The sequence below is a fragment of the Coptis chinensis genome, chromosome 2 (genome assembly GCF_015680905.1).
Source record: "Coptis chinensis isolate HL-2020 chromosome 2, ASM1568090v1, whole genome shotgun sequence".
NCBI lineage: Eukaryota > Viridiplantae > Streptophyta > Magnoliopsida > Ranunculales > Ranunculaceae > Coptis > Coptis chinensis.
In genome coordinates, this window is record NC_141457.1 from 54,602,876 (window position 1) to 54,612,077 (window position 9,202).

General features: G+C 39.3%; 1 pseudogene; it reads left to right on the forward strand.

Annotated features, from left to right (window-relative positions):
- The first annotated feature begins 230 nt into the window (after window positions 1–230).
- On the forward strand, window positions 231–8,835 carry LOC147516656 (uncharacterized; annotated as a pseudogene).
- The last annotated feature ends 367 nt before the right edge of the window (window positions 8,836–9,202 follow it).

Genomic DNA, 9,202 nt, shown 5'->3' on the forward strand with positions numbered 1-9,202 from the left:
TGAACCAAAAGAATCATTAAACCTTAAGCATCGGCTTCATCTCCTCCCTTGAAAAAGAAGATTAGCCTTCCATAAAAAAGGAAGAACACGAAGAACGAGAAGAAGAAGAGTCGAAGAACATAAGACTAGAAAGACTAACTTATTAAGCTTATGACAATGTCAGCTGGAACTCTCTCCTGATGGTGCTTAAAAGATTCAGGTTCCCCGACAAGTTTATTGGTTGGCTAGCTATGTGCTTCTTTTCTCCTTGTTATTCAGTCCTCGTCAATGGTAGTCCGTATGGCTTCTTTGAAGGGAAAAGAGGGTTAAGGCAAGGTGACACTCTGTCTCTGTATCTGTTCATGCTGGTAATGGAACTGTTAGGTGGTCTACTGAAGCAAGGGCTCCTAATGAAAAGCATTCAGCCTCATTCCAGATGTAAAAGACTTGCAATAACTCACTTGAGTTTCGCTGATGATGTGCTACTTTTCTATAAAGGGGAGGCTGGCTCTATTTTGGCTATTAAGTCGGTCATTGATTACTTCTCTTCTCTCACGGGGGTGAAGATTAATACTCTGAAGACGTCTATACTTACTGGCAGTATGACTAATGATGATGGGCTTGCTTTTGCAGGCTTATTGGGGGTACAACTAGTAACCCCTCCCATCAAATATCTGGGGTTGCCTCTCACTACAGCTAGAATCAGTACCAAGGACTGTTTACCACTGATTGAAAAAATCACCATGAGAATGTCCAACTGGAAAAACATGTCCTTATCTTATGCGGGCAGATTACAACTCATATAGTCTATCCTATCATCTTTTCATATATATTGGGCGAAGACTTTTATCCTTCCAGTAGGTGTTTTGGACAAGGTTGCTAAACTCTATAACAGATTTGTATGGTCTGGTGATTCTTTGCAAGTGAAGATGCATAAAGCTAGTCATGCAACTTTGAGGTTACATAAAGAGGAAAGTGGGCTGAGTATTATTGACCCTAGGGTATGGAACAAAGCAGCATACTGTGGGTTGGTTTTCAAGGTTGCAACTAAGGATGAAACTCTGTGGACAAAGTGGACTTGGGAGTACCACATTCGATAGAAACATTTCTGGACTATGAAGATTCCTTCGGATTGTTCGTGGGTTTGGAGGAGTATCCTAAAACATAGGAAGATTGCTCGAAAGTATATTAAATGCTTGATTGCTAACGGGGAAGGTACAAGTTTATGGCATGATTGATAAGAGCCCAAAACTGTAGTTTTAACCCTGTAACAGTCATACTTTTAGACCAATTATGTGAGTAATAATTAAGAGTTAATACTTATTACGTGTTTTTATGCGTTCCAGGCTTCAAAGTCAATTATGTGCAGAAATATGCCACTTTGATGAGATAAAGGAGCAATGGTTGGTTGCTAAGGAGTTCGGTGATTAAAGGCCAAGATTCAAGAAGACAAAGCCTCTGTAAAGCCCGGTCAAAAGATGAAAAGTCAAAGTCAACGCGGCGTAAACAAAGACTCAAAAAATCGCAGAATTTTAAGTAGGTCAGTATCTTTGGACTCAGACCTCGGAATTGGGCCTACCTTATGTCAAAACGACCGGCTCGGAAAGAGCTTTCCAATGGTCTATGCTTTGACCCAATCAGAGGAGCAGAAGTGGACAAAAAGTCTGTTGAAGCCAACTGCAGCTGAAGAGGCCTTTTTGGACTGAAAGAATTGGGTTTTGAGCCTGATTCTCTGGCCCAAAACATGGCTCCAAGCCGTTTGGATCTGAAAACATATAAAAACAAAAGCTTAGCTCTTTGTTAATGGTAGCTAATTAGACCTAAAAATATAGATAATTCTAGATCTAGATTTAATTGTTTCTTCAATTAAATTCTTGTTTTAGATTAAACTCTTAGAATCATTGTTCTTAATTAGTTTGATAAATAAAATAGCTATTTTGTCAATTTTGATTTTGTCATTTCAAATTATAGATCTAGTTTTAATTCTTGTTGATTATCATTTCTGAGTTGTTAAATTAGATTGAAGTATTGTTAGTTAAATTAGTCAAGTTAGAATTTTGATATGATGTTTAATTATAATAATATAGGAAATGATGGTTTGATGAATCAAGGCTAAACCTCCATTAGAGGGGTTGATGAAGCCTTGATGAAAGCTTAGTTGTATAAGTGTAGAATCGTTGTAGAGTCTATTCCATTCTAGAAGGTCGTGTTTCGCCATGAGAATGGGTGGACGACCTAACATGCTAGTTGTAATTGGTAGAAATGCCATGTTAATTAGGGATTATAATGAGCAATTCTTATGGTAAGAACGTAAGAATTGGATTACAACAGTCTATGCTAGGTGATTAAGTTGGATTCGAGGTGGAATCAATTCCCCTCTAATTCTTTATCTAGATTCACATTCAGAATTCCGTAGCATTTCATTATTCGTAACTTGTTAATTTAATTCACCTCGTAGTATAGAATTCCCTCAGAAACCTCTCATTAGACTTAAGACCGATTAGTTAACTATGAAATCATTCCATGCTAGAGAACTAGGAGTGGAACGAATTTGTTACTCCACTCTATTTCGATAGAATTGAGAGTAGAAACTTTGATAAATATAGGCACGTATAAAGTTTTAGTTTACTTGCGTTTTGAGTTCATCGAACATTTAACGTAGGTAAATTACCTTTTAATGTCTTATCAAATTAGCGCCATCTTAGTTTCACTTTAGCATTGTTTTCATAGTATAATTAGTCATTTTTAAGTCCCATTAAACCCACCCACCCTTGTTTGATTCATACTGTGGTTGTCCGTTTCAGCATTGAAAAGTTCCGCGAAAAAAATAAATGGAGCGCGACCGGGCCCAAAGCGAGTGCACCTGCGCCCAAACGCTTGGAACCTTGAGTGCGACCCGCCCCCATCTCGAGTGCGACCCGCCCTAAAACACTGTAACTTGGAGTTACACGGAGCGATCACAGCTTCTAAGCGGCGGCATTCGCCTAAGCTAAATTTTTCTGGATTTCTACAGGTTTGTTCCGAACTTCGATTTTTAAGTTTTTCAGTGTTCTAACTTGTTATTTACACTGAACACGCGAAAACAAGACGTTATTCATACGCGAAGCAAGGACGCTATCAGGTATTCCTTTCTTCCATACCTCGCATCTCCAGTTAGAGGTTTATACTAAAATATCAAGATCGTTTGGAGTGTTGTCGTTTTTAGATTTAGACTTGCATGAGATTAAGGTCTGGTCGGAAAAAAACACAGAACGTAATAAACCGTCAACGTCAACAAACAAATCTATCGAGTATACCAATCACTACACCTCTAGCTACTATCCCACCAACCACACCTAACATAATGGCTGAAGAAAGAGAGACTCCTCTCTCCGACTTTTACAAAGCCTTGAGCGATAGCCCTAAATCTTGCATCGTTCTAGCAGACCCAGTGGGGGATTTTCAAATTCCCCCAAACATATTTAATTTGTTAGCAGACCCAGTGGGGGATTTTCAAATTCCCCCAAACATATTTAATTTGTTACCCGTTTTCCATGGTTTAGACCATGAAAAACCTTACCAACACATGCGTAGGATTGAACAAGTCCTTACAACATTCCATCATCCTACGGTTGGTGCGGAACAAATTAAACTAAGGGTATTTCCCTTCACCTTAGCCGATAAGGCAGCGTCTTGGTTAACTGCCCAAACGCCTAATTCTGTGGACTCGTGGGCTAAACTTGTTCAGCTATTTATGGAACATTTTTACCCACCCCTAAAGACATATGAGATGCTTTCCAAGATTCATTTCTTTCGACAAAATCCTCATGAATCATTTTCTGAGGCTTGGAATCGTTTTACCGATTTGCTTATAGAGTGTCCACACCATAACCTAGCAAAAGACACGTTAGTTCGTGCCTTTTTCAAAGGACTTCAACATCACCATAAAGAAGTCCTTGACATAATGAATGGGGGTAGTTTCCTAAGTAAAGGAGCCTCAGAGGCTTACAAATTTTTAGAAGAGCAAACTAAACGCAATAACAATTGCGGGGGTAGTGATGATATCCCCCGCTCTACTAGTTCTTCTTCAACAGTTAAGGCCGCCGGTATGTTTGAGATGAAACCCGATCCAGAACTTAAAAATTTAATCGAATCTCTAACTAAAAAGGTTGAGGCTATTTCTGTTCAACAAAAGCCTATCCCCGTCATGAATGTAAACTCCAACCCATGTAATTTCTGTTTGAGTCCTGAGCACCCTGACTCCTATTGTCCTCTCGCCTATGAACAACAACAATTAGAGCAAGATAATGTTTGCTCCATTAATAGCTATCCTATTCCTAATGCCCCATGGAGACAACATCCCAACTTTAGTTGGCTTAAACAATCAACAAGTTACACCTCCGGGGTTTAATAACCAAAATGTTAGGCAAGCAAACAACTATAACCAAGCTCCACCTAGGCAAGGACAAGGACAAGGTCAGGAAAATTATAATAATTATAACAACCAAGCGCAACCACGACAAGGTCTAGCACAAGGTCAAGGTAATTATAATAGTTATAATACCAATAGAGGTATCGTTCCAGTTAACAATACTAACTATCACAACCCACCCATAAATAATCAACGTGAGATAGTTCCAGTAGCACCACCTGTGACTACTACACCTACACAACCGGATCGTATCGACGCCTTTATACAGGTTACCCAACAACTTTTCTAAACAATGACTCAATCAAACCAACAAATCTTACAATCTATAAATCAGGGCATACAACAATTAGCCGAAGAGAAAACCCAACCAAAAGGCGTGTTTCCAGGACAAGCAATAACAAACCCTAAAACAACAAACACAGCCTTTGAGGTAAACGGTAATACTATTACGGAAACTACAATCGTAGGTGACCTTAATGACATCACCACTCTCCTCTCTGGAAGAGTGGTTGATAACAAAGTAACTATGCCTATAGTTACCCCATCAGTACTCCCTACACCGGATATCGATCTAGATACCGAAATAGGAACTGAAGAACCTATCACCGTAGAGGTACCCGGTTAAACAACAAACTAAGAAACGAAAGCCAAGGTCACACATCAAGTCGAGCCATATGCTAAATATAGAGCTTAAACCACCGTTCCCAGAAATTAGCCATGCTAACCAGGGATACAAACTTTGAGGAGATTAGGAACATTTTCAAAAATCTAACGATAAACCTTCCTTTTCTCGAAGCTATTAAAAAGCTACCTAATCACGCTAAGTTTCTTAAGGAGTTGTGCACTATTAGGCGTAAGACAAACATACCTAAAGATGCCTTCCTAACTGAACAGTTCCCAACTTTATCCGAAAATAATGGAATTGTTAAGTACAAGGACTCTGGTCCTCCTACAATAAAATGCACCTTAGGAGATTCCCACACAACGACCGCTTTATTAGACCTGGGGGTGAGTGTTAACTTACTTCCGTATTATTTGTATAAACAAATAGGTCTACAGGAAATGCAACCTACAAAAATAACGTTGCAATTAGCGGACAGGTCAATTAAGTATCCTAAGGGTGTAGTGGAAAACGTGCTTGTTAAGGTTCAGGATTTCTACTATCCTGCGGATTTTGTTATCCTCGATACAGAAGTCGCTAACGACTCTGTACCGATCATCTTAGGGCGCCCCTTCTTGGCAACTGCCTACGCGCTTATAAATTGCCGCGATGGTACGATGTCCTTATCTTTTGGCCATCTTACTGTTGAGGTAAATGTTTTTAAAATGATGAAACAGTTACCAGATTCGTGTATTGATGGGGAGGTTAGCATGATCGAGAGCTTAGCTCAAGATTATTTTAACAATACGTTTCCCGAAAACAATATGTACAAATTCCTTTCTTTTGGAACTTTAGATTTTGTAAATGACTCCTACTTAGAGGAAGTCAACACCATCCTTGAGTCCACACCAATTGTAGACCCTTCGGTTGCTCCATATACTGAGTATGAAGACTTGCTACCTAAGCAAGTATTCATTATGCAAAATGAGGACCCTGACGAAACATCTATTGATTTTCCTTCCACCCTAGTGCTCAAACCTCTTCCCCCGGAGTTAAAATATATTCAACTTGATCCGGATGGTAGTCATCTGGTAATTATATCTTCTCTGTTATCTAAAAATGAAGAGACACGTTTAATCCGGGTGATTAGGGAACATCGGTCTGCGATTGGTTGGTCCCTAGCCGACATTAAGGAAATTGACCCTAATGTTTGCACTCATCGTATCCATTTGGAGGATAACGCGAAGAATTCTCGCGAACCTCAGTGTCGCTTGAACCCTGCCATGAAAGAGGTCGTTAGGGAAGAAGTCTTACGATTACTCGATGTGGGTATCATATACCCAATCTCTGATAGCGAATGGGTAAGCCCCATTCATGTAGTTCCTAAGAAATCGGGAGTTACCATGGTACGTAACGGGAAGGGTGACTATGTTGTCACACAAGGTCCTATGAAATGGAGAATCTGTATTGATTACAGACGTTTAAATGCTATGACAAGGAAGGATCACTTTCCGTTACCTTTTATAGATCAAATGTTCGAACGCCCTGGTCATGCTTTTTATTGTTTTCTGGATGGCTACTCAGGCTATTTTCAGATTATTATTGATATTGATGACCAAGAAAAGACTACTTTCACATGTCCCTTTGGAACGTATGCCTATAAACGAATGCCTTTTGGCCTTTGTAATGCTCCTGGTTCCTTCCAGCGGTGTATGCTTCATATATTTAGTGACATGGTAGAGCGCTTTATGGAAGTTTTTATGGATGATTTTTCTATCTATAGAGATTCCTTCAGAGACTGTTTGTCTAACCTGTCTAAGGTTTTGACACGGTGTGAAGAAAAGAGCCTCGTTTTAAACTAGGAAAATTGTCATTTCATGGTGAAAAAGGGCATAGTACTAGGTCACATTGTATCTAGTGATGGCATCGAAGTAGATAAGGCCAAACTAGATAAGATAGCGACTCTACCCAAACCACGGACTGTCCGTGATATTAGAGCCTTTCTAGGCCATGCAGGTTTTTATAGGCGATTTATTAAAGATTTCTCGAAAATAGCTAGGCCTTTAACTAATCTGCTTTTAAAAGATGCAATCTTTGATTTTAATTTTAACTGTAAGCAGGCTTTTGAAACTTTAAAAGCCTCCCTAACCTCTGCACCAATTATACAGCCTCCCGATTGGTCTAAACCTTTCAAACTCATGTGTGATGCTAGTGACTATGCAGTTGGTGCAGTCTTGGGACAAAAACTAGATAATAAGTCCACTGTTATTTATTATGCTAGTAAAACCTTAAACGATGCTCAACGGAATTATTCAACTACCGAAAAAGAATTTTTAGCCGTCATTTATGCTTTAGATAAGTTTCGTCCTTATTTGGTTGGTTCTAAAACTTTAGTTTACACGGACCATCACGGCTTTAAGTACCTTCTTGCAAAGAAGGATGCTAAGCAGAGATTAATCCGATGGATCCTTCTCCTGCAAGAGTTCACATTAGAAATAAAGGACAAAAGAGGGGTCGAAAACGTAGTTGCCAACCACTTATCTAGACTTACGAACAACGATAGTAGTGATTCTGAGTCCATACCGAAATCTTTTCCTGATGAGCATCTGTATTCTATTTTTTCAGCACCATGGTATGCTGACATTGTAAATTATTTAGCGGCTGATGTTATGCCTTATAATTGGTCAAGAAATGAACGTAAGAAGTTCTTGGCCAGAGTTAAGTTATACTACTGGGATGAGCCCTACCTTTTTAAGTATTGTGCAGATCAGATTATTCGTCGTTGTATTCCCCAGTGGGAATACAATGAAGTCCTATCGTTCTGCCATGACAAAGAGTGTGGTGGCCATTTTAGTGGGATGAAAATAGCCGCTAAAGTTCTTCAATGTGGATTTTATTGGCCTACCCTTTTTAAGGATGCCCAAGTGCATTGCAAGACGTGTATTCGTTGCCAACAACTTGGGCGAATCACGAAGCATAATATGATGCCATTAAATCCAATCTTGATAGTAGAAATTTTTGACATTTGGGGCATTGATTTCATGGGTCCCTTCCCTGTTTCCCACGGTTTCATTTATATTCCAGTTGCCGTGGACTACGTGTCTAAATGGATAGAGTCCCTAGCTTGCCGTAGCAATGACCATAAGACCGTTGTATTTTTTATTAAAGAATATATTTTCTGTCGGTTTGGCATTCCTAAAGCCATCATTAGTGATGGTGGAACACATTTTGCAACTGTGAGTTGTTGCATCCCTAGTGAAAAAGTATGGAGTTATACACAAAGTAGCAACTCCTTATCATCCACAAACTAGCGGACAAGTAGAAGTTTCTAATAGGGAAATCAAAAAGATTTTAGAAACAACTGTAAACCCTGATAGAAAAGACTGGTCGAAGCGTCTATCGGATGCCTTATGGGCGTATAGAACTGCTTTCAAAACTCCTATAGGTATGTCTCCATTTAGACTTGTATTTGGGAAACCATGTCATTTGCCATTTGAATTAGAGCACCGTGCTCTGTGGGCTATAAAAATCCTTAACTTTAATATTGATGAGGCAGGTGTCAAACGCAAGTTGCAATTGAATGAGCTTGAAGAAATCCGTAGCGATTCTTACGATCTCATGAAGGATTATAAAGCTAACATGAAACGTGTTCATTGTAAGCAAATCTTGCGCAAAGAGTTTGTGGTCGGTAAAAAGGTCTTGCTTTACAACTCCCGTCTACATATTTTCCGTGGAAACTAAAACCCGTTGGTCTGGTCCTTTTCTGGTTACTGAAGTCACCCCTTACGGGGCAATCACCTTGGTCAATCCCAATGACAACATTACCTTTCAAGTTAATGGTTAACGGTTAAAACATTTTCACGAACTTCTGTCCCCTGATGTAGAGGAAGTCCTTTTACAGGACCCTGTCTATGAGGATTGACCTTTGTCATTTGGTGTACTTCCTTTCACTTCCATATAGTGGTAAGTGCACCATTCAGGTAACCGGGCCCTCCCTATGGAGTGTGTGGCTGTAAGTACATGATCCTAAGTCCACAGTTAACATAATTCACGTTTTCCACTTTTGCATGTTTTCTCTGTTTTTGAGTCATGTTCCTCTATGGGGTGAATTATGTATTTATTGTTTTTCGTTTTTCTTATAATAAAGTAATAAAAAAATAAAAAATTCTAAATCGTAGAAATAGCAATCCAACAAGTCTTGGGAATCTAAC